Source organism: Pelobates fuscus, chromosome 7 (assembly GCF_036172605.1).
Source record: "Pelobates fuscus isolate aPelFus1 chromosome 7, aPelFus1.pri, whole genome shotgun sequence".
In the NCBI taxonomy this organism is placed as follows: domain Eukaryota; kingdom Metazoa; phylum Chordata; class Amphibia; order Anura; family Pelobatidae; genus Pelobates; species Pelobates fuscus.
In genome coordinates, this window is record NC_086323.1 from 85285963 (window position 1) to 85312950 (window position 26988).

At 46.9% G+C, this 26988-nt stretch overlaps 1 protein-coding gene across 1 annotated transcript in view; it reads right to left on the reverse strand.

Moving 5' to 3' along the window:
* LOC134569166 (vomeronasal type-2 receptor 26-like) overlaps nt 1-26988 on the reverse strand; it is a 122843-nt gene that overhangs the window by 25438 nt on the left and 70417 nt on the right. The window lies entirely within an intron of this gene.

Here is a 26988-nt window from a genome sequence, read left to right on the forward strand (position 1 = left end):
GCACCTAGATTTCTGCACTCCTCCATCTGCCACTGCTCAGGTCTGGCTGGCAAGGCAGATCTGCCTCTCCAAACCAGTTGCACCATCTCTGCTGATTGATTGGCTCAAAAGAAAGCCAATGCCTCTGACATGCTCCTCTGGAACACATCCCTGTACAAGGATGCTGCATAAGTGCTATCCATCTAGTGGTGTTTTCAATGTTTCCCCTGTGGAATATGGACTATTATTATTTAATGTACAATATATACAATTTAGCATAGCTTGCAGACTCTTGACATTCTACAAAGTTAGCCCAGCAATGGAATGGTTAAAGGCTTAAGTTAGCAAAAAACACATGTGCCTGTCATTTAAAATGTAAACAACACATAGGACAAAGACATAGGTTTCCTGTCAATCAACGAGTCAACAAGACATCTTTAAAATCCTACTTTTACATTTTTTGAGCTAGTTATAGGACAGTGCTTAGTAAAGTATCTGCTGATGCAACTATTCAATACATTACACCATAGAAGGGAACAAGTTATGTGATTTTTTGAGATAAGGAAAATGTATATTATTATTATTATTATTATTATTATTATTATTATTATTATTATATTTATATAGCGCCAACAAGTTCCATAGCGCTTTACAATGGGTGGACTAACAAACATGTATTTATAACCAGACAAGTTTGACAGACAGAAACAGAGGGGTAAAGGGCCCTACTCAATGACACAAAAGGTAAGGGAAGTATTAGGGAAGTAGATTGGAGTAGATTGGAATAGTATTCAGACTTGTGTGTTTTTTTTTTGGAGCCCATAACAGTTTAATTGATATGCTTTTGTGAAAAAGTTTTCAATGATTTTTTAAAGGAGTGGAGACTGGGTGAGCATTTAACAGAAAAGAGAAGGGAGTTCCACAGGAACAGGGCAGCCTTAGAGACGTCTTCAATGTGAGTATCAGAGATGGGGGTACGAACAGAGGATAGTGTAGGGGCCTAAATGGGACATACTTGTGTATTAGGGATGATAGATCGGTGGGAGAAGCATTACGTAGAGATTTCAAAGCAAGAAACAGAATTTTATATTGAGCCATATATCTTACGGGAAGCCAATGTATGGACTGAACCTTGGGGTACACCAACAGAGAGAGAAATGCTAAAATAGTGCTGTGTGAGGTAGGGGCTCTTTTCATCTAAATCCGTCCCTGAGCGGAACACATCGCTTCTGATTCTGCCTGAGTCTGTGAGTAAGCAGTTGTACACAAAAGGTAAGGGAAGTATTAGGGAAGTAGATTGGAGTAGATTGGAATAGTATTCAGACTAAAACCGATTGTCCTGATATGCCAAGTTTCTGCCTTTAAAACTGTCCTGATATGCCAAGTTTCTGCCTCTAAAACTGCCATGATATTGATACCGGAGAAACTGACGGAAGCCAAGCACAGAGAGATGGACACAGGTTTCTTCAGGAAGGAAGAGATTCTTTATTGGATCACCGATCGGGACTCAGAGGGACTAACGTCACCAAAATACAGCAAGTTCTGAGCCCCGGACAATAGTGCAGGCTCCTTATATAGGCACATAACTCCTCCCATATTAAGCTCCACCCGCACATTCTCTTGATCAATCAATACAAATAAGAATTAACTTCCTGCTTGACCGCATGGCTTGTCCAGCACAATGGAGGAGGGGAATACTATATCCTGTATTCTTGCACACGCTCCGTACACTACTGATCGTATCTTGCCTCGTGCAACCAACTGATCGATACGTCAGCATATGCACGTACACATGCCACGTGGTAATCTCGGCCTACTAAATTTATTTATTTTTATAAATTCTTTATTTTGAAAGATTTTTGTTTTATGGGGTGGGGGTACAGAAAAGAAAACGGGAGGTCAAAGTTTATAGTACATAATTCACAAAACAAACGAGTGCTTTTTACATTAGGTGAACAGTTCAAGCATGTATATCATTTATCTGTTGGTGGTTTCCACCCGTTTTTTCTATGCATTTTTCCATTTGAGCAGTTTTGTGTGTTTTGTTGGGGTTTCAAGGGTACAGAAAAGAAGCGGGGGGTAAGCGATTGGTTGAGTAAGAGTAAAAGATATACAATTCGTTTACATATAGTCATTTCGTTGATTTATATATATGAACAGTTGCTGAGTTCTGTTTGTTATTGGCAATATTCTTCATGTTAATATTCAGGTCTCAAGTGATGCATCTTGTTCTAGTGGTATGGGTAGGGTACCTGAGACTGAGGGGTATGGGAGAGGATGCCCTGTCCTACTACTGGTTTGCGGTAGAGGAGAGGCTTCGTTTTTTTGTTGTGGTTTCGTGGGGGTTCTGTCGTGCCCCTCGTGTTTGCATACTTAGGTAGTCGGGTCGGTTTGTTGCGGTTCAGGCCCCCCTAGTGTGGGGGGGGGGTAGGGGTGGGTGTTCGTTCGTGTCGTTCTGGCTTGTAGTGTTTGTTTCAGTGTCTGGCGTCCTTCTTACTCTAAGCGATTCGTTGTCTGTTATATGACGTCGGTTTGGGTGCAGTCTGTGTAGCCTTTCTGTGTTGTTTGCGATGTGGTGTGGAGTGCGTATCTCAGGTGTGTTGGTGGTCAAGTGGGCATTTGTAGGTGTTCGTGTGTTCCCTGGGTGCCCAGTGTGTTGCTGTCTCTTGGTTCTGTGGGACCTGTATTTTTGGGTTGGCATTTGGTTTAGGTCTGCGCAGCGGTTTGGGCGGTGGGAGTGTGTGGGAGGTTGAGGGGGGGGGGGTGTGTGGGTGGTCTTCAGGTTCAGGAGGGAGGGGGGTTGGGAGGGTTATGGTCATAGGGTGTGTGTCGTTATTGTGTTTGCGAGGTGTTGTTTTGTGTTGGTGCGTAATGGTGGGCTAGGTTGTTAGTGGGAATGCATAGAACCACGGGTCCCAAATTTTTTTGAAATGTTTAGTTGTGTCGTGAATCAGTGCGGACAATTCGTCCATTTTAATTGTGTCCTTAATTTTCCTCTTCACTGTGTCCAGTGTGGGTGTGTCTAGGCTACCCCATATTTCAGCGATGGCTCTTCTGGTGGCGAGTGCGATTTTGGCTATCAATTTATTTTGGGATCTTGGTGTGTTGGTCATGGGTTTGGATAGGAGCCATATCCATGGGTCGTGTGGGATGTTAGTGTGGAGAATCTGTGAAACCATCGTTTCTATTTGGTTCCATAATTGTGTGGTGTGGGTACATTCCCACCACATGTGTATGTAAGTGCCTCTGTGTCCACAGCCTTTCCAGCATAAGTCATTATCTGACCTGCCCATCTGTTTAAGTTTTAGAGGGGTGACGTACCATCTTAATAACGTCTTGTATGCTTGTTCCTTGTGATTTACACATATGGATATGGAGGCCGTGGCTTCCCATATGTCTGCCCAGTCTGATGGGTCCTCGGCCTGCCCTATATCCCTCTCCCAAGCCGACACGTATGTGAGTGCACCATCCTTAACATTTTGGATTATGTGGGTGTATAGCTTTGAGATTTGTCCTTTATGCGTCGGGTTTTGTAAGCAGTGTTTTTCGAAGGACGTGAGTGGTTTTGTGCCGGCCTGTTTAATTGTTGGTGTTTCGAGGAAGCTTCTAAGTTGTAGGTGGCGGAACATGTCAAAGGTGCGGAATGGTGTGGTTTGCGGAAGATCTGCGAATGGTATCGGTTGTCGGTTTCTGTAGAAGTGGTGTAGTCGTGTGAGGTCGTTTTCTTCGAAGCGGGCGAAGTCTTTTGGTGTCATGCCGGGTGGGAAGTGCGTGTTGCGGAGTATTGGTGTTAGTGGTGAAGGTTGCGATGTCAAGCCGCTTTTGGGGGTTATTTTGTCCCAAACGTTGATCGTGTTGAGGATTGCAGGTGATGTTTGGGGTAGGGGGGGTCTCGCTGCTCTGGGGAGCCATATATACAGTGAGGGAAAGTCTCTTCCAAAGATATCATGCTCTAGGTCTACCCATCGCTTGGTACCGCAGGGGGCGTGCCAAGTTTGTGCTTGCGTTAGCTGAGCTGCCTGATAATAGTGGATGAGATGTGGGAGGCCTAAACCCCCTGCTTTGTTGGGAACGTATAGGGTCTGTCTTTTGATCCTGGTGCGTCTGTTAGCCCAGATGAATTTATCAATGGTGGTTTGTAGTAGTTTGAAATCTGCGTGTTTGATCGGGATTGGTAGGGTTTGGAATAAATATAAAAGTCTTGGTAGGACATTCATCTTAATCGATGTTAGCCTGCCCAGCCATGATATCGGCATGTTTTGCCATTTGTCAATATCTTGTTTGATTTTTTGGATCGTGGGGGCGTAGTTTAGTTCATAGCTGCGAGAGAGGTCGGCTGGTATGGCAATACCTAGGTATTTGATATATGTGGGTGTGAAGTCAAAGGGGTAAATTTGGCGTGTGGCTGTTTTAGTGGGGGTGTCTATGTGGATGGCAAGGACTTCAGTCTTGTCGATGTTTAGTTTGTATCCGGATACTTTGGCGTAGGTTTCTAGGGCTCGGAGGAGTGGCGGGAGGGATGTTATTGGTTCTGTTATTGTGATGAGCAAGTCATCCGCGTATGCAGCCGTTTTATATTCCTCATCGCGGATTCTCTGGCCTTGTATGTTTTCATTTGTTCTAAGTGTTTGCAGGAGTGGCTCTAGGGAGAGCGCGAAGAGGAGTGGGGATAAAGGGCATCCTTGACGTGTGCCGTTATATATTGTGAAGGAAGGGGGGTGTGTTAATGGTAGTAGGAGATAGGCTTGTGGGGTGGCGTATAGTACTTGAAGAGCAGTTATGAATGTTTGTGGGAATCCGAATTTAAGTAGGATAGCGAATAGGAAGGGCCATAACAGTCTGTCAAAGGCTTTTTCTGCGTCAAGTGATAGAAAGAGGGTTGGTATGTGTCTAGTATGTGCCGTCCAGATGAGGTCGTATGTCCGTCTTGTGTTGTCGCTGGCCTGTCGCGCCGGTATGAAGCCTACTTGGTCTGGATGTATCAGTTTGGGTATGAGGGGGTTTAGTCGGTCGGCGAGGATTTTGGTGAACAGTTTTATGTCTACGTTGAGGAGGGAGATCGGTCTGTAATGTCCTGGTTCTAGATGAGATTTGTTAGGTTTTGGGAGGAGGCATATGTTGGCTTGTAGCATATCTTTCGGTAGGGGGTCGCCTTGTAATATGGCGTTGTACAGGTTGCATAGGTGTGGAATCAGGGTGGGGGCGTACGTTTTGTAGTAGAGCCCGGTGAATCCGTCTGGGCCCGGGCTCTTGTTGGGTTTCAGGGCTTTTATGGCCCCTGCAATTTCTACTGTTGATATGGGGTTGGCCAATGATTGTGCTGTTTCTCCATTAAGGGTGGGTAATGTTACGTGGTTGAGGTAGTGTTCTGTGAGTGTTTCGATAGGTGTTGGGTTGTGGCGTGCTTCTTGTGTGTGGTCGTATAGAGCCTCGTAGTATTTTTGAAAGACGCTGGCGATTTCGTTTGGGGCCTCTGTGACTGATCCGTCCGGGGTGCGTATCTTGTGTATCTGTTTGTTTTCGGTTCTCTGTTTGAGTTTTCGTGCGAGTAAAGTATCGGCTTTGTTGGCTTTATCGTAAAAGAGTTGCTTTGACCAGAGTAAGGCTTTTGTTGAGTCTTTTGCCATATGTGTTTTGATATCTATTTGGCATTTTTTAATTTGTTCGGTTAGCTCTTGCGTCGGGTCAATTTTGTGCTTTGCTTCGAGGGTTCTGAGGGTTTTGAGTGCGCGTTCTAGGTGTGCTACCTGTTGTTTTTTGTGGATTGTTGGCTGGTTTATTAGGACTCCCCTGATTACTGCCTTATGGGCTGCCCATAGGGTCCCCTCCGAAGTGTCCGCGTCTGTGTTTAATTGGAAGTATTCTGTGAGGGCTCTATCTACCTCTTGTCTGATTCGTGGGTTATGAAGCAGGTGGGGATTTAGCCTCCAAGACCATGGTCTGACTGTGCATGGCAGGTTGATAGTGAGCGTTATTTCTGCATGGTCGGACCATGTAATGGGGCCTATGGATGTGGCGTTGACCAGCGGTGCTAGTGCTGGGGAGATGAGAAAAAGGTTGATACGGGAGTATGAGTGGTGTGGGTGCGAGAAGAAGGTGTAGTCCAGAGATGTTGGGTGTTGTGATCTCCATGCGTCTAGTAGGTGAGTGCGTGAGATGAATGATGAGAGCAGTTTGTCGGCTTTGGCCGTTGGTTGTCTGTGATGGGTATGCGTGCGCGTGCGGTGTCAGTCGACTGAGGGTGATGGGGTGGCGTTGAAGTCCCCGCCGAGTATGGAGTGGTGGGAAGGAAAAAGGGCTAAGTGCGCTTGTAACGTTTGCCAGAATGTGCTAGAGGGTATGTTTGGGGCGTATACGGAGGTGAAGGCGTACGAGTGCGTGCCTATTTTGTCTGTGACTATGAGGTATCGGCCTTGTGGGTCCGCTATTGTGCGTTGGATGGCGAGTGGGCACGATTTTCGTATGATGATAGCTACTCCGTTGTGTTTGTCGTGAGGGGAGCTGGCAAAATGATTGATTCGATAGTGTCGGCTTAGGAGAGGGAACTGTTTGGCTTCGGTATAGTGTGTCTCCTGGAGGAGGAGGACATCCGCCTTAGATCTGTTTGCCCATCTCATTAGTTGATGTCGTTTGGCCGGGTTGTTTAGCCCTTTGCAATTTATTGATAGGCAGGTCAGTGTGGCTGGCATGCTGGGGGTCGCTGTGTTGTGTCTGTTGTGTGTGTTTTCTAGTTTCTTTTGTTCGTGTTATGGGGCGTGCAGGGTTGTTGGTGAGCGGGGGGGTGCGAGAGTTCGGGAAGGGAATTTGGTGAGGGGTGGTGGTGTAGGGGGGGGGAGGGTATGTGGGTGTCGGGTGTCCCGGGTGGGACTGAGACTGGGGGAGTTTGTTGAATCCTGGTCTTACTAGCGGATTGCCAGGCGTCGTGTGGGCGGTTGGGTTTGCGCGAGTGGGTATTTGTAGGTTGTGTGCTATGGAGGGTTCGGGTGTTCTTAATGTAGCTCAGTGGTCGAGTGGTTCTGGTGTTATACGTTTGATTGGGGTTTCGAGGTAGGAGGTGGGTCGGTGCTTCGCCTCTCCCTCTCTGTCCCCGGGTTTTTTGTATTGGTTCCAATGGTGCATCTCGGGTAAGATGGTTTAAGTGAGGGTTTCTGTTGTATTAGTGTTTTGTCTCGCGTCGTGCGAGTGTGGGTGTGTTGGGGGTTCAGCTGTTTGGTTGTTGTGTCAGGAGGTAGTGAGTTGCTGATACGTGTCTTGTGAGTTGTACGGTTGTGAGGGTGTTTTTCGTGGTTATGGTGTGCGTGGTTCTTTTCCCAGTTGGGTGTGGGAGTGGTTCCTAGGTTGCGTGTGCTTGTCGCGGTGTCTTAGGAGGGTGATGCAGGTGTTGGTGTTAGTTTGGTGGTGAAGTGACTGTGGTTCATGGGTCTGTATAGCTGGCCTGTATATGTGTGAGTTTCCGTGGGTGCTGGGTACGTATCTGTTTACTTGTCGTTGAGTAGGTAGTCGTGGCTGCCCAGGTAAAGCATGCAGTCTTACCTCCACGGTCCGGGCGTTTGGGGTGGTTTTGCTGGAGGGCAAGGATGTGTGTGGAGGCGGGGTGGTCGGTTTTAGTTATGTGTCTCTAGTTGTTTGCTTGTCAGGGTGAGGTGTAGTTTTTGGGGGTTATGTCGGGGGCCTAGTGGGTCTTAATATAGGTTGTGGGTCCATATGGGATTGTTGGGATGTCTGTTGATCTCAGGGGATTTCTGTTCTCTTAGGGTTGTGTGAACTCAGTGGAGTGGTTATGTAGGTTGATGAACCCTTATGGGAATCTGGTCCGGTGTGTCAGATTGTGTCCTGTTCTCAAGGCACTAGGGGGTGGTGTTCTGTGTCTATCCCCCTTCACCCCATGTTATTCTCTGGTGGGTTTAGCAGTGGTGCGTCGTTGTTGTAGTGTCATTGTATGGGGGTGGTACTAATGAAGTTAGGGAGGCCTTCATGTCGGGTGTTGGGGCGCATTCTAGGGGATGTATAAACATGAGCGGAGTGGCGCCATGTTGTCTAGGGGATGATGGGTAGCGTACCATCCAGTGGGGCGCTCTATATATAGCCATCTGGCTGTGCCTCCATGTGAAAAATAACTCAAGACATTCCTATATATGCAATACAAAATAGAAAAAGTAGGTTACTTTGGACTTTTGCAAACATAAATATATACATAAGTAGTGCTTCAGGGTGAGACATATTTTGTAATACAGTCATAACATTTTTAGAGTGGTATCCGAGTGTGGAAACCTGCAATCCCCCCTAGGTGCTCTTTGATCGTGTCGGGCCGATTCGATCCGATTATGGGGCCTTGCGGATTCTGTGGACCTCTACAGTATATACCTTCCCACCCCCGTCCCCCCCCCTCCCCCCCGACCATTTATTGCAAGAGGGAGATAAAGGAAGAAAGGTGGCAAGGGCTGAGGGAGAGGAGCTGGTCACTGACTACGGTTTATGGTCTGAGTGTGACTCATTGCTCAGTGTACTGGGTTGGATTGCGTAGGAGTTGGGCTGAGGTAGTTGGTCTTAAGGGGACCGGGGAGGCCCTCTGCCCTCTGCTTTTAGTGATAGGAGTGGGGGAGAGAGACTGTCCGTTGGCTCCGGTTTGTGGCCTTAATGTGACTCGTCTCTCGATGTGCTGAGTTGGATTGCGCGGGTATCGGGCTGAGGTAATTGGCCTTAAGGAGGCCAGGGAGGCCTTCTGCTTAGCCTCGCGGCCTGTTATGACCCGATGTGGGTGATTAGTGCGGTCGTGAGGCGGTTATACCCCTTCCCGTCCCGGTTGGGGTCTGGGGTTTGGGGGAATTTGTGTGTTGCCCCCCGCGCTCGTAAGTTTTTGCTAAATGCTTGGGGTTTGGGCTTAGCTGGCCTAGGCCTTACGAGGAGCGGGTGTGGAGCCCTGAGGTGCCAAGGTCTGGCGGTTAACTATAACATTTGTGGGGAACCATCATAATAACCATAAACATTAACTGGGGTGTAACATGTTGTAGATTATACTACCAGAGTAACAGTGTCCTTGGACCGTGTTCGCGGAGTGGATCTGTCCGCCTTGAGTGGGTCCGCCAGGGTAGTACTGGCGGCTGCTTGTGGAGCCGTTCAAGTGTCCGTTTGGGTAGATTCCTGTGCGGCTGATGTCGGATTTCGCTTGGTTTGCGTGCGGGTCGCGTTAACGCGGGGTCTGTCTTTTCGGGCTGTTGTCTCCGGGAGTGGGGCGGTTGGAGTCTGTCGGAGGATATCGCAGGGAAATTCCCAGATGTGCTGTGAAGTCTTGCATGTCCGTGACCTGATGGAGGGTGAAGGTTTGTTCTCCCTTTTTCACGGTCAGTCTAAAGGGGTGCCCCCACATGTAGCGCCACCCGGTTTCTAGTAGTGCGGTGGTGAGGGGTTTCAGCTCTCGGCGTTTCCTCAATGTGGTGGGTGCCAGGTCTTGAAAGAAGTGTAGCGGTTGCCCTTGGTATAGTGGTGGTTGATTTCTGGCTGCATTCATTAATTTTTCTTTTACCGGGAAGTGTAGGAGCTTCACGATTATATCTCTGGGGATGTTAGGGTTGAACATCGGTGGCCTCAGCGCCCGGTGTGCTCTCTCTATGCAGATGTCCTGCTCTGGGGTGTCCGGTAAGAGGGAGTGGAACACTGCAGTAACGGTCGGCAGTATTGCGTCTGGTAAGACTGTTTCTGGTAGGCCCCGTATGCGGATATTTTGCCTGCGGGATCTATTATTTAAATCCTCTAGGCCATCTTCCAGAAAGTGTACCCTATCCGTCAGATTTTCTATCGCTTTGCTTTGGGAAGCTGTTTGCGTCTGGGTTTCTTTTATGAGGCGTTCCGTGGCGCCCGTGCGGGAGGCCAGAGCCTCCATGTCTTCTTTGAGGCCTGATATTTGCTTTTCAAGCGCTGCGGTAGTGTAGGCCTTGATGTCGGCTGATGTTTCTCGGAGCATTCTCCGGAGGTCATCTTTGGTGAGTGGAGATGTGTCTGAGGTTTCCCGGCCGCTCTCGTCGGAGTCTGAGCCTGTGTCAGCCTGACTCTGGGCCCAAGATGGCGGTTTGTCTGCTTTGGCGTGGAACATTGTGGCCACTGACGGCGTGGATTCTGAACTCTTTTTAGTTCCCCCCATCTGGTTGTGTAGTGGCGGGGTTGCTGTGGGTCTTCAGTCGGTTTTGGGGGTGAGATGCACCTTTGTGGAGGCTGATGGAAGCTGATTGTATGCCCGGGGTAGGAGAGCTAGGAGAGCACACGTCTTACTCCATTGAAGGTTAGGCTCCGCCCCCCTACTAAATTTATTTTTACCGAGATTCCACCACATTCCCCCCTTTGATGCCTCTTGATATTTCACAATTACTTGAGGCATCACTTAACCTTAGTTTGCATACACCGCAAGTTACCTTGAACCAGACCAGACTTATCTTATGATGTGAATCTTCAACACTCATCTTCCTACATTGGTTCTCCCTGATCTAGAGCCTTATATTTATAAATTGCCATTATCTGTGCAGCAGCCTTCCTCTCTGCTATATTTTCTATCAGGCTTTGCACAGACCTAACTACTAAGGGTATAAGACACGGCAGGAGCAGACACAACATTAAAATCAGTAGGACTCCACCTACCACTGCCTTAAGCCCTCCAAACCACTCATACCAGCTACCAAACCAACTACTTGGATTATACCCTTTCCATACCTGAGTAGGCACATGCGCTAGTTTAACCATATGGCTAGTAAGCTCAGCTATTGCTTGCCCTTCGTCATCTATTTGAAGACAGCAATTGCTCAGGTTAAACTTCCCACATACACCTCCCTCTACTGCCAAAAGGTAATCCAAGGCTAATCTATTTTGGTATACTGCTGTCCTCATCCTGGTATTGTGCTTCGCTAGAAGATTGAGCGCTTGTGATGTCTCGTTAGTAATGATCTCAACCACCGCCTGTAATCTTATAATACGGTTGAGCATATAAATTGGGGTTCTATAACCAAAGGTACCATCCTCTGCCCACGTGGCTGGCCCATAGTAATCTATAATACGCTGGGGAGGCCATTCATTATCTTCCCAGGCGCCTATCTCTATGGGTCCCCTTTTCTTCCTATGATTCACATCATACACTTTAACACCTAAAGTCTCACCTGTTTCAATAGGTAACAAGAAGAAGGATGGTTTGAGCATACCCAACACACATGCCCCTTCCCAGTCCTGTGGCAACTCCGAATAGGCTTTCTTACCACAGATCCAGTACAAATTTGCTGGGGCTCTCCAGTTAGATGTGATGGATAGGTCAAACCACACATCCTTTAAATTGGCGTATCTAGCAAACGGGTTAGATGGTTCTGAGACATTTGAAGCCGACCACCAAGTTGTATTCTTTGTATCATCATCATAAGCTTTTTGCCCTAGACAAGTTAATTCTCCTACAGAAGTATTATACATCATTCCTTTCCTCGCTATGCAAACATAACCTATGATGGAGGTCTTTAATCTCCACTCAGATTTACCTCTAACACTCATATGATAATCGGCTTGTGTAGATATTAATTGGTCAACTGCCTCAGAACCGGACATTACCTCCTTTGCTTCCCAAGGCCATTGGTCTCCCATGTTAGTACCTCCACACACATAGCAGTTGGTAACATTAAGACTACCGGCAATACTTTCGGCTAAATCAATGAACAGGTTTTTAGCATTATGGGGGATCTTATTATCTATGCTCATCTCTTCATAAAAGGAATGGTATACTTGATGAGTCTGGGAGGATACCGTATCAGTCTCTATCCCTATAAACAATACTGTCCCAGGATCTAAACCCGTCCCATATATTTGAAACCCAAATAAATTACCATATTTATCTAAGAACTTGTCAGGGTTGTTTATAAGTATATGGACTGGATTGCATTCCATAGACTTACAATATGGGCTGGTAGGCAACTTAGTCACAATCATGTCCTTGTCTACTGTCTGTCCCCAAGTTGCCCACCCCACACAAGACCAATATGGGCAAAAGTTATAATCTCTATTTGGGCATCTAGGACTCACATATTTATTTTTACTACTGGGACAAATATATTTATCGTTAGACCCATACGTCCTCTCCCATCTAAGATCCCCACATACATTCCACGGCTTTCTACCACTTGATATCGCCTTACACGCATCAAATAGCAGAACACCCGAAGAATGTACGGATTCTAATACCGTCTTATTAATTAGGGTCCCCTGAGGATCTCCATTCCTGAGAGTCAACCAAATTGTACGAGGTTGATACTCTGGACTGAAGCACTTAGGTTCTCCTACTCCTAAATGGCACACACTATATTCTATATTTAGGTATCTACATCTTGATACATCTCCTTTACACTCGTATTGTGAATGCCAAATTAGGGTTTGGGAAATATGGTTACCTGTTCTCGTAGTCTTAATGCATACCTCACAGCTAGGAGTGTCGGTACCTCTACCTTCCTGAATATAAAAATACACATATAAAAACATTATTAAGAACACATCTTTCGTCGTCATCCTCAGTCTTCGTCCGTGCGAAGGCACCTCAGCTTCCAGGATGTAAGGGCTGCAGGGAATGGAGTTCTGCTCGTCTTCACAGGGGTCCCTTCGAGACTTTTCCTGGCTTATATACTATACGTCGGTGAGCGGACAGGCTTTATTATGGCCTTCTCACTCACTTACCAAATCCCTGAAACAATACAATTTGTAATCCACAAGGTTCCTCGTCACTCCGACTGAGTCGTGCGCTTTAACCGGATCTTGCAGGGATTCTCTGGATCTGCTGTAACTTGACAAGAATCGACTGCTGCTGGTTTAACCCTGGAGTGATGTATCCACGGAGTCACTTCGGCTACTTTTATCGCTGTAGGGGTAGACAAAAGAACAACATAAGGACCTCTCCACTTGGGCCCGAACGGTACATTATTCCACTCTTTAATCCACACTTGGTCTCCTGGGTGGTAACTATGAACTGGGGGATAAATATTCACAGGTAATCTATCTTGTACCCATTTCTGTACCTCCTCCATAGTCTTACCCAACTCTACAACCTGCTGCCGGGTAATTCCTTCTCCCAACTGACTCAAATCCCCCCTTAAGTTACCAAGTACGGGAGGTGGTCGCCCATACATGATTTCAAAAGGAGAGAGGCCCATCCTTCTGGTAGGTGTACTGCGGATTCGCAATAGAGCTATGGGCAAGAGAACGTTCCACTTAAGTTGGGTTTCCTGACACATTTTAGCCAACTGATTCTTAATAGTTCTATTCATTCTCTCTACCTTACCAGAACTCTGGGGTCTATATGCCGTATGAAGCCTCCACTTTATACCAAGCATATGAGTCAGTTGTTGTAGGCACTGATGAACAAAAGCTGGACCATTGTCCGATCCTATAGAGCAGGGTAGTCCATATCGGGGTATTATTTCTCGTAACAGGAATCTCACAACTTCTCCTGCTTTCTCTGTACGAGTAGGACATGCTTCTACCCAGCCTGAATAGGTACACACAACCACCAGCAGGTAGCGATGTCCACCAGATTTAGGCATCACTGTATAGTCAATTTGTAAATCGGACATGGGGAGTCCCCCCATAAACTGGACTCCTGGTGGCTTTACTGGTCCTTGCCTTGCATTATTTTTAGCACATGTTACACATCTTCGTACAATGGCCTGAGTCAAGTTGGACAATCTTGGTATGTAGAAATGTTTTCTGAGAGATTCTTCTGTGCTGTCTCTCCCAGAATGTGTCCCGTTGTGATAGTTTTGGACAATTTCTACCGCTAGTGATGCTGGAATGACTATTCTTCTGTCTTCTAACTGATACCATTCTGTTCTCCAAATACTTTCCAGGTTCAGTCTTTAACCACTCCTCTTCTTGAGCTGTATAAACTGGAGTCCATTGAGACAGTGGAGTTGGTATAAGAGCAGCTATATGCCCCACATACTCCTGTCTTCCCGATTCAGCGGCACGCTTAGCTGCACTATCTGCCATCCGATTTCCTTTGGTTACATCACCATCTCCTCTCAGATGCGCTCGACAATGTATAATACCGACTTCTCTCGGCTCCCACACTGCTTCCAATAGTTGTAGGATTTCAGCTGCATACTTGATTTCTTTGCCTTCTGAATTCAATAGTCCTCTTTCTTTATACAAAGCTCCGTGGGCATGAGTGGTTAAAAACGCATACTTGGAGTCCGTGTAGATGTTCACTCTTAAACCTTCAGCCAATTGTAACGCTCGTGTCAGTGCTATCAATTCTGCCTTTTGTGCTGATGTTCCTTTTGCCAGTGACCGAGCTTCTATCACCTTGTCTATCGTTGTTACTGCATATCCTGCATAGCGGATCCCTTCTTTCACATAACTACTGCCGTCGGTGTAATATTGAACATCGGGGTTCTGGATGGGAAAATCACGAAGATCGGGTCTACTTGAAAATACTTCATCCATTACTTCCAAACAATCATGTTGACTTTCAGTAGGTTGTGGCAAAAGGGTAGCTGGATTTAAGGTGTTTACAGTCTCTAAATGCACTCTTGGGTTTTCACACAACATTGCTTGATACTTGGTCATACGGCTGTTACTAAACCAATGATTTCCTTTGTAATCCAACAACGTCTGTACTGCATGTGGGACTCGTACATAAAGTTCTTGACCCAGAGTGAGTTTATCGGCTTCAGCTACTAGCAGGGCGGCTGCAGCTACGGCTCTTAGACAAGGTGGAAGTCCGCTGGCCACTGCATCCAGTTGCTTAGACATATAGGCAACAGGTCTTTGCCATGATCCCAAGTACTGTGTCAATACTCCCACAGCCATTCTTCTTTGCTCATGTACATACAGGTAGAATGGTCGTGTGTGATCAGGTAGACCTAATGCTGGGGCACTCATCAAAGCCTTCTTCACATCTTCAAATGCCGTTTGCTGTTCTTGAGTCCATAAGAAGGGGTCGTGCTCTGTACCTTTGATAGCTGCATACAGAAGTTTTGCCAGTATCGCGTAGCTGGGAATCCATATCCTACAGAAGCCTGCTGCCCCCAAGAATTCTCGCACTTGTCTTCTATTCTTGGGTATCGGTATTTGGCACACAGCTTCTTTGACCTTCAGAGATATGGAATCCCAGATATTTGACAGTTGGCAAACACAACTGAGCCTTCTTTCTAGACACCTTGTATCCTGCCTTCCAGAGAATGTGTAGTAGATCGTGCGTTGCTTGCTGACATATTTCCTTTGTAACTGCTGCTATCAACAAGTCATCTACATATTGTAACAATACACACTCTCCTGGGATGGACTCGAAATCCAATAAATCTTGACTTAGAGCTGAACCAAATAGGGTAGGTGAATTTTTAAACCCTTGGGGCAGTCTTGTCCAGGTCATTTGGCGTTTTGAGCCCGTTACAGCGTTTTCCCATTGGAAAGCGAAGATACATTGACTTTCTGCGGCAATTCGGAGGCAAAAGAAGGCATCTTTGAGGTCTAAGACTGTAAAATAAGTAGCCCCGCCCGGAATTAAAGCAAGCAGGTTATATGGATTGGGCACAACTGGATGTATACTAACAACCGCATCATTGACTGCTCTCAAGTCCTGCACAGGTCGATACTCATCTGTACCGGGCTTTTGAACAGGCAGCAATGGGGTGTTCCAGGGGGAAGTACAGAATTTTAGGATACCATACCGTATGAACTTATCCAGATAAGATTGGATGTTCTTCTTAGCCTTCTGCGGGATGTGATATTGTCTTAGGCTCACTGGATAAACCCCAAGTTTTAGTTCGATTTTAATAGGTGGTGTGGCGGAACCCACTTCGCCACTGGACATTGGAGGGGCCTGGCTGCCTGCCTCTTACCTGCTGACTATGGCCCCTGGAAAATTGGTACACTTAAAGATTTATATTTGGGCATATTGTACTGTATATTGCTGCTACTGGCCCTTTTAACAGCATCTATGGACACATTGGGACTTTTGGGACTACTGTCCCTTTAAGACTGTGAAGCATGTTCTAGTGTGCTGCCTGTAATATTATATATGTATTTATAGATGTGTTAAGTGTATCCTGGGTGATTTGTATGCAACATTCATCTGATTGTTCGGTAGAATCACTCCATTCAGTATATTGAGTGAAACTACCGAACAACCAGACCACCCAGGAATGAGTGTGCCTCCAATTACCGTTTGCAACAATGTTGCAAACAGGTAATTGGCAATCAGTGCAGTGTGGTCTTTGTCCTCTGGGTGGCCGCCATTCGGGAAACAAACACGTGGCGGCGGCCATCTTAAACTACCGAACAGCGGTGTTTTGCCGTCGAGTGTCTGGAACTAAAATCGGACACTTGACTAGGCAAACACCGCTGAGACCTCCATACTTCCAGAAATTCGTATGGAAACTACCGAATGACCCGCCGTTCGGTAGAAAGAGCCCCATAAACAAGGGAATTCATTCAAACCCTCTCCAGGCTCTATAACACAGGCAATTCGCCTGTTTTCATTCCCTTGTTTGTGACCGACCGCAGGGCCAAAATGCATGGAACTGTTTTCGGATACTTTACCCATGCGGTCGGTCAAATCTTTGGAACCCCATATCTCACGAACCGTTCATCCGAATGACTTGAATTTTGAATATGTTGTCCCTCTGAATAAGGGCTATCCAGCGATGCTGGATTTAAAGGTGTACCCCCTGTTTTTGGGGTACATCCAGAACTTGGCTGGAAAAGTGTACCAGATAATTGGGTTTAATGTTATCTGAGGGGAGGGGATGTGTGGGCTGAACCATGTATGTGATTGGTTATTTTATGCCTCCCCCTGGGTGTGGCCTGTATGTGTATTATTGTAATAAAAGCCAGGCTGGATGAGCCAGTCCAGAGTTCCTGTTTTACCCTCAAAGTGATGTGTCGTCTCATTATTGGGGGAAGGATTTATTGTATGCTGTTCCAGTTGACTGCTAGGAGTACAAGCCTATTCGTATGGTTCCTATTCAATGGTCTACAGCATTCATATGCTTGGGAGAATCTAAAGGTTTCTCGGATTCGGTGATTGTGGTGTCTGCCAGAGTGCTTGGAGTCCTCAGGAAGCACTAGGAGCATCCATTAACGGAGGTACCAAGTCGGGGTGCCAGGTGATCCGTTACATTGGTGGCAAGTGGTGGGATGGCGTCCTAGTGTGAGGTAAAGCAGCTCAGAGACACTGTTTGGATTTACAAATTGAGGGCAACGCTAGCAGTCGTGCAGCGCCCCTGGGAGCAGACAAGTATGGAAGGTTCTTGCTCTGGAGATGATTGGCTGGCCGAGGTGAGGCAGCGAGTGGCCGAGTATGGGGATGATATACCCATGGAGACACGCCGGGTGATCTGGAACCAGGTCATGGCTGAGCGAAACACAAGGCTGGACCGAGAATTCCGGTTGGCGAAAGAGAGGAAGTATGCTCAGCAGCAGGAGCGTTACAGCAGCCGAGTAGAGGCTGCATCCGAGGAGGTTAGCCGTCTTTCCCTGAGGCGGCGGGAGGAACCCGAAGTGGGGGTCCTCATAGACTGGTCCTGTGAGGAACCACAACAGGCAGGTAGAGATGGGACCAAGGTCTCTCCACCGGGATGCTGGGCAACCGGCCCAGATCCCCAGCAGCAGCCAGAGTTGCCAGGTGGGGAAGCAGGTGGCCCTTACTCACAAATGTTGAGGGGCCTCACGGGTTGGTCCTGGGAAGACCCACAGATGGCAGGTGGAGATGGGACTGCAGTCTCTCTACCGGCCCTACAGGGATGCTGGGCAGTCGGCCCAGATCCCCAGCGGCAGTGTGAAGTGCAGGGAGAGGAGAGCAGCGTCCTCCCTCCCCAGCGGCAGGCTGAGTTACAGGGGGCAGAGGTAGTTGGTCCTACCCCCCAGCAGCAGCGTGATTTTTTGGGAATAGAGAGCCCAGTCTCCGTTCCCCAGCAGCAGGACACTGAATTGGGAGGAGAGACAGTCGGTCTCCCTCCACAAAGACTGAAAGTAGGCATGGGAGAGGAGATTGTTACCACCTCTCCCCAGCGGCGGATCATCAATGGGCAGAGTGTTCTAATGGGAGAGGAGCTGGTTACCATCTCTCCCCAGCGGCAGCTTAATGTACCAGGGGGAGACTGTAAGCCCCACACCAGCACAGATGGGACCGTGGTCTCTGTGCCCAAGTTACAGGGAGCTGAAGGGGCCGTCCTCCCTCCCCAGTGGCAGTGTGATTTGTTGGGAATTGGGAGCCCAGTCTCCATTCCCCGGCAGCAGAGTGTCCAGCAGGGAAGAGAGAGCCCAGTCTCCTTTCCCCAGCAGCAGGACACTGTATTGGGAGTAGAGACAGTCGGTCTCCCTCCACAGAGTATAGAAGTATGTAGGGGAGAGGAGCTTGCTACCACCTCTCCCCAGCGGCGGATCAGTAAAGTGCAGGGAGAGGAGAGCAGCGTCCTCCCTCCCCAGCGGCAGCCTAACACACCAAGGGGAGACAGTAAGCCCCACACCAGCACAGATGGGACCGTGGTCTCTGTGCCCAAGCTACAGGGAACTGAAGGAGATGTCCTTGCTCCCCAGCGGCAGTCTACGGTTCAGGGAGAGGAGGTTGTTATTCCCTCTCCCCAGCGGCAGCACAGCTCACCAAGGGGAGACAGTAAGCCCCACAACAGCACAGATGGGACCGTGGTCTCTGTGCCCAAGTTACAGGGAGCTGAAGGAGCCGTCCTTGCTCCCCAGCGGCAGTCTACGGTTCAGGGAGAGGAGTTTGTCATCCCCTCTCCCCAGCGGCAGCTTAGCACACCAAGGGGAGACAGTAAACCCCACAACCGTGCAGATGGGACCGTAGTCTCTGCACCTACACCACTGGGGATAGGGACAGTCGGTCCTAGTCCACAACAGCCAGACAAAATATCGGAAGGGGAGACAGTCGTTTTTCCCCAACAACAGCTGTGTTCAACCAGGGGAGAGGACACCCTGGTTACTTTTTCCCCAAGCCTTGGACTTACAACTGGACACGAGTGGCAGGGGGCCATCTGGACAACTACCCCCTGTAAGGACAGCCAGCCGACTATCAGAGCCCCAGACCGACTGGAGGTCTGGAGTCTGGATAGTCTAAATGGGAAAGGGGAGAAATGTGGCGGAACCCACTTCGCCACTGGACATTGGAGGGGCCTGGCTGCCTGCCTCTTACCTGCTGACTATGGCCCCTGGAAAATTGGTACACTTAAAGATTTATATTTGGGCATATTGTACTGTATATTGCTGCTACTGGCCCTTTTAACAGCATCTATGGACACATTGGGACTTTTGGGACTACTGTCCCTTTAAGACTGTGAAGCATGTTCTAGTGTGCTGCCTGTAATATTATATATGTATTTATAGATGTGTTAAGTGTATCCTGGGTGATTTGTATGCAACATTCATCTGATTGTTCGGTAGAATCACTCCATTCAGTATATTGAGTGAAACTACCGAACAACCAGACCACCCAGGAATGAGTGTGCCTCCAATTACCGTTTGCAACAATGTTGCAAACAGGTAATTGGCAATCAGTGCAGTGTGGTCTTTGTCCTCTGGGTGGCCGCCATTCGGGAAACAAACACGTGGCGGCGGCCATCTTAAACTACCGAACAGCGGTGTTTTGCCGTCGAGTGTCTGGAACTAAAATCGGACACTTGACTAGGCAAACACCGCTGAGACCTCCATACTTCCAGAAATTCGTATGGAAACTACCGAATGACCCGCCGTTCGGTAGAAAGAGCCCCATAAACAAGGGAATTCATTCAAACCCTCTCCAGGCTCTATAACACAGGCAATTCGCCTGTTTTCATTCCCTTGTTTGTGACCGACCGCAGGGCCAAAATGCATGGAACTGTTTTCGGATACTTTACCCATGCGGTCGGTCAAATCTTTGGAACCCCATATCTCACGAACCGTTCATCCGAATGACTTGAATTTTGAATATGTTGTCCCTCTGAATAAGGGCTATCCAGCGATGCTGGATTTAAAGGTGTACCCCCTGTTTTTGGGGTACATCCAGAACTTGGCTGGAAAAGTGTACCAGATAATTGGGTTTAATGTTATCTGAGGGGAGGGGATGTGTGGGCTGAACCATGTATGTGATTGGTTATTTTATGCCTCCCCCTGGGTGTGGCCTGTATGTGTATTATTGTAATAAAAGCCAGGCTGGATGAGCCAGTCCAGAGTTCCTGTTTTACCCTCAAAGTGATGTGTCGTCTCATTATTGGGGGAAGGATTTATTGTATGCTGTTCCAGTTGACTGCTAGGAGTACAAGCCTATTCGTATGGTTCCTATTCAATGGTCTACAGCATTCATATGCTTGGGAGAATCTAAAGGTTTCTCGGATTCGGTGATTGTGGTGTCTGCCAGAGTGCTTGGAGTCCTCAGGAAGCACTAGGAGCATCCATTAACGGAGGTACCAAGTCGGGGTGCCAGGTGATCCGTTACAGGTGGAATATTGCGGGCCAGTCCTGGTGGGTTGTCCTCTGCCCAAACTCCTGGTATGTTGAATAAGGACTCATCACTCCTAGGGTTTTGGCTAGTCAACGCTGTATAAAGTCGCCACTCTTCTTCCTTTGGTACGGATAATGTCATAATACCTGAAGGTCCATTAAACTTTAAGGATGTTGTTCCATTTGGTAGGAACGTAATCTGCGCTTGTAACTTAGATAGCATATCACGTCCCAGCAATTGGACTGGACATTCAGGCATATAAAGGAATTGATGTTTTACTACGTGGCCTCCCAATGTACAGAGTCGACTTTTAAGAACCGGTTTTGCAGCACTTCTTCCAGTTGCTCCTATTACAGTAATAGTTCTTCCAGATGGAGGAGCAACTAGGTCAGTCACCACCGAATGTTCAGCACCAGTGTCGATCATGAACGCACTCCTTTTTCCCCCTATTGATACATCGACCATAGGCTCCGCTCGACCAAGGGGGATGGAGCCCGGTCGGTATCAATAGTCCTCCATGACCGTGTCAGCCAATCCTACAAAGTCCCTACCTTCTCTATCGCGGGACCTTTGCGCTGCTGGGTAGTACCTATCTTCCCTTACACTTCCTCTGTTCCCATTACTCCCTCTATTACCATTGCTCCCTCCGGGGCCTCCTCTACCTCTCGCTCTGCCTCTAAAGTTTCCGTAACCTGCCCTAGGTCTGTCTCTCTCATACTGTTCTCTTCGCGGACACTCATTTCTCCAATGCCCTTCTTCCCTACAGTATGCGCACTGATTTCTACTCAGAGGTTCCTCATTCCATCTACTATCGCCTCTATCTGGGCCCCGTCTATCTACGCCTGCAATCGCTACCGCTAGCATATCAGCCTTTTTACGCATCTTGCGCTCTTCCTCTTTCTTAGTCTCTGTTTCCCTGTTCATGTATACTTTATTTGCTACCTCCATTAGTTGGGTGATAGACATTCCTGCAAACCCTTCTAACTTGTGTAGCTTGCGCTTAATATCTCCGTAAGCTTGGCTGACAAAGGCGGAGTTTACCATTCGGGAATTATCTGCGTCTTCCGGATTAAAGGGGGTATACAAGCGGTATGCCTCCAATAATCGGTCATAAAAGACACTGGGCGCTTCATCACTTTTCTGAATCACCTCAACTGTCTTCGACATGTTAATAGCTTTCTTCCCTCCGGCTTTCATGCCAGCAATTATAGCGTCTCTATAGGCTCTGAGTTGAACCATATCTGCGCCATTTACATTCCAGTTGGGATCGGTATTAGGGTAATGTGTTGCGGCCCATGCTGCCGGATTGGCTTGGTTTAAAGCACGGGCTCTATCCTCTAGCGCTTTAATGGCCGCTTGGTTAATCCTTGTCCTTTCCTCATTATTAAACAAAGTCATTAATAACTGCTGGCAATCAGCCCATGTCGGATTATGTGTCTGAACTATCGAGGTGAACAGATCGGTCATAGCTTGTGGTTTCTCAGTGTACGAGGAATTGTGGGTCTTCCAATTCAAGAGATCGGTATTCGTGAACGGGACATATACGAAGACTGGGTCAGCATGTGCCATTTGACCTGCGGCATCGATATAGGCTGACCCGGGATTCAGACGAAGAGGCATCTGATAATGTCTAAATTGTTGGGTACCGGTCAGTTGTCGGGTTAGTATGGAGCTACGTGGAGGGGCGTCAGTTATGGGTTCCAGTCGGGGAGAAATAGGGCATGAGGATGTGGGAGCTTGATTTTGGGAAAAGTTAGTAAATAGAATACTCCCAGCCGAGCTAGAAGAAGCTTGACCGGAAGTTTGAAGTGGCGCCAAATCAGGATATTTAGATCTAACGGGGGTTGGTTCTGGTTCCGGAAGGGGAGGTTTAATACGAGGGGGGGTGGATTCTGTACTAGAGGAGGAAGCGGAAGTGGATGAGGGCAATGAGGGGAGGGGTATAGAACTTCCTGCATTTGCGTTACCTCTTCCTGTAGGGAAGTAAGGGGGCGGCAAAGGGATCTCGGACTCAGGGGGCGTGTCCAAAATGGGCCTAACCACAGTCCTAGTGGACAAACAAGTCCTGGCCACCATGAGGCGACATTGCTCCTCGTGGCATATCTGAATCCATTTTGGCGAGTCATTTACGGCCTGTCTCCAACAATCAATATATGGAAACTGCCCGTAAAGTTCAGGCCTACCCGATACAGCCACGTGTACACGCTGTATCAGGTTTGGATCCAAACTACCACGTGGCGGCCATGCCGCAACCAAAGTAGGCCACTCCCTAGTGCACAAAGTGACCAAACGTACAGGAGACATTTTAACCCCAAAATCACATGTTTTGAATCCCTTTTTAAAATTCTTTACCATACAACCTAGGGATCTGGAATCGTTGACTCCGACGCGCCCATACTTATCAATGGAACGTCGTTGACAACGAATACTATGCACGCATACTATTCAACAGTCACACCCGTTTCCTCTGGCAACAGCACCACGTGGTACGGTTACCAAGTGAAACGTACACAATAACACAATAAACACTCAGGGAATTCCCGTACACACACAGCTGTTACACCAGTCACTAGATAATCAATATTATGCCCTTTGGCGAAACTATACAGTCACCCACGCTATAATTCTCTATATATGAATTACCCGTCTATAACACATCCCAGTAACATCGTCTTTTACAAATAGCGGTTACAGTACGGTTAGCATAGGTCAAAGCACAATTTAAGGTCACAATACAATTATTAGTGGTTATGGTGTTAAACATGCAATGGACGACAGTGATTAGTACTTATATACAGTGTCAGTAAATATACAGGGTTATGGTACCGTGCACTATGATACAGCAACACACTATTAACACTCTCGCTAGACGGCTGAGCTCGCGCTATCTAACAAGATATACACTTTACTAACAATCTTTAACACATTTACAATCCCAACTAAACTATTGGCCAGTACCTTGAATGGACTACCTAAAACTATGTACACCCGTTTTGGTTAGCCACACTGCCCAAGCACCACATATAGCGAGCTAGAGGACCGAATTTACACAGACGCCTCTTAGTCGATTACTATCAAAAATCTAGTGGGTTCCAAATTTACACGCCTTCCCACTTAGCCAAGATAGGTTGAGAGCTAGCGAACCGAATTTACACAGGCGCCGCTTAGTCTCCCGGTCCCTCCGACCTAGCGAACGTAATATACACCCTAGAACGCTAGTCTAGACAAGACACCGGTGTCCGGCTAGGGCTATTTACACCAGAACCCCGCCTGACTAACCAAATCAAACGGTCTTACTAAAGAGCGTTCGATTGAGCGGTGCGCCTTCGCTCCTTCCCTCCGACAGAGGGGGCAGATTCCATACACAATTCAAACCCCTTATGGGCCTACCGCACAATCGGTATACCCCTAGTGGGTCTGCCGTCTAAAACAGCAGTTTCATCGACGGGGACACCCCAGCACTTCTTACGTAGAGGCCGATGATCTCCTGGACAACAGACCAGTGGCGCCGAGACGAAGGGAGGTCCACGCAGAAGTTCAGGGGTGCAGCCGTAGAGAACGTGGGCAAAGATAGACCGTCTCACGCCTCTGCCTCTCAGCTACCGTTGAACGATGAGCTTCCCGGCCAATGCACCAAATGATACCGGAGAAACTGACGGAAGCCAAGCACAGAGAGATGGACACAGGTTTCTTCAGGAAGGAAGAGATTCTTTATTGGATCACCGATCGGGACTCAGAGGGACTAATGTCACCAAAATACAGCAAGTTCTGAGCCCCGGACAATAGTGCAGGCTCCTTATATAGGCACATAACTCCTCCCATATTAAGCTCCACCCGCACATTCTCTTGACCAATCAATACAAATAAGAATTAACTTCCTGCTTGACCGCATGGCTTGTCCAGCACAATGGAGGAGGGGAATACTATATCCTGTATTCTTGCACATGCTCCGTACACTACTGATCGTATCTTGCCTCGTGCAACCAACTGATCGATACGTCAGCATATGCACGTACACATGCCACGTGGTAATCTCGGCCTACTAAATTTATTTTTACCGAGATTCCACCACAATATGTCAAAAGTATGCCTCTTAAAGTACCATGATATTCCAATTTTATGCAGTTTATTGCAACAGTGTGCCAATTATATGCCTCTAAAGCTGATTGTCATGATGTGCCTAGTTTATGCCTCTAAAGCTGATTGTTGTGGTGTGTCAATATTATGCAACTAAAGTTGCTATGTCGTGCCATGTTTATACATCTAAAGCTGATTGCCATGGTGTACCAAGTTTCTGCATCTGAAGCTGATTGCCATGGTGTGCCAAGTTTATACATCTAAAAGTGATTGTCATGGTGTGCCAAGTTTAGGCATCTAAAGCTGCCATGATGTTCCAGTTGTATGCCTCCATAACTGATTGCCATGGTGTGCCAATTGTATGCACCTAAAGTTGCCACAATCTTTAAGAGTAGTTACATAGGATTTTCCTGAGGCTGATTTATATCTAAACCATTGGACTGTTTTAGCGGTTGGTCTTGTCCACTTTTCCTCAAATTACCCTCATGTACATATTTGTAATGGGCAATGATTCAAGTGAGGATAGGACCTGCAAGTCAAGTATTTGCTTTAGGTCTGCCCAAGTGCATTGGTAAGTAGCATGAATAGTGGGCAGGGATTGAACTAAAGCTAAAGGAGCTTTTTACACATCTGGCAACTGTTGAATAATAGCTAGTTGTTCACTTGGTGTCCATGGCTTATACTCTTCCTACCTTTTTGGACCTGTTTGAACCTCTACTGGTCCACTTTCAAAAGCTTACTGCCTCTTTTTCTTTATCTTTTTTCTTTCCACCATGAGTGTGTCCATTCACAACGTGGATCCAGTATTCCTTTTTGGGTAATAGGATTTACAGTGGATGCAGGGACTTGAGATCTAATTTTCTCTTTAGGGACCAATTTATGTATGGTTCCTTCCTTCCTGGGTAAAGGGGTGGATAGTCAGGTTTCCTTTTGGGATTCTTTTGCAGGAGCAAAGGGTCCAAAACATTGGTAATAGGGTATTCCTTTCCTGGTAGTTTCTCTACAACCACATTTAGTTAATTCAACCGCTGTATCATACCATTTCTGAGCAACTTCTACTAAGTCATTATCCTCTTACCACCCTCTATAATTTGCCATAAATTCTTTACATATCTGGGGGTCAAGGGTGCCCTCTGAGGGCATGTCAGCTTCAAGTAATTTCTTTATTGTCTTAGTAGCTCCTTGTCATTTATGATGTTTGACTATAGTGAGAGCTGTAAATTCCTCCTGGGTACTTTGTGAGTTACCCATCTCTAACACCTGTAAGGGGTAATTACTTCCTTAACCAAGATAATACTATACAAACAGTGTTTAAACACTTAGGACCACTGCAGTGGAATTTTCATAGTGTTTGTCATCTTAATTTAAACACAGATCATAGATCTGCCTTGGATGATTCTGACTCTAACTATAAAACAAATGACAAGGCAGACAAACTTGAGCCCCACAGATATATTCTACTGTCTCAAGATTTCAAGATTCCAAGATTTCTTTCACAAGACATTCCACCTGAACATACTATACTACAGGAAAAAAAAAAGTTCTTTAGGGGGAGACCTATTTAAATCCTTACTCACCCAGATATAGGACTCAGAGAGCTACATAGAGAGTGAATCTAGATAGGTAGAAAAGTAAAAAAAATTCTCACCTGCTGCAGCTTAAGATTCACCATCTACAACTCCCGGTTTCCCAGTAGTTTGTCCGGATGGAATGGATTGTCTCCTCCTGGGTTTTGGCACCAAAATTGTAGACAAAAATAACCCAACGATATGTTCAAGGAAAACCAGATTGTAAATTTGAGCCCTCGGGGAAGCAATCAGACACACACGGTTGTTTGTGAATCAAAAGATGCTTCTGCTTTTTTAATGGAAAAGCATACAAGGCTATATAGTAAATACATTTGTGACTTGCACGACAAGAACAGGATGCTTGAAGGCACTTTATACCCTAAAAGGAATTTACAGAACTAAGCATATTTCAACCGATATGTATGTATGTATGTATGTGTGAAGTTACTTAGGACATAAGAAGTGGGGGCTGAGGGTGACAGCTGCAATCGTCACAAGAAAGAGATGGTGCTTACATGTCAGGCACTAAAACTAAGATAAAGTTCAAAGCACATCATGTCAAGTTAGCCAGTTTTAAACAGACTGGTCATCCGGTCACCTGTAACATGAGCCTTGGTTCAGGTATAATCCTACACACCTCTAAAGCTGATTACCATTGTATGCCTCTAAAACTGATTGCCATGGTGTGCCAATTGTATGCATCTAAATCTGATTGCCATGGTGTGCCAATTGTATGCATCTAAATATGATTGCCATGGTGTGACAATTTTATGTCTCTAGAAATGATTGCTATGGTGTGCCAATGTTATGCCTATACAACTGATTGCCATGGTGTGTCAATTGTATGCCTCTAAAGCTGATTGCCATGGTGTTCATTTTTAAAATATGCATTAAAAGCAAGTGGGTCTTGAAAAAGTA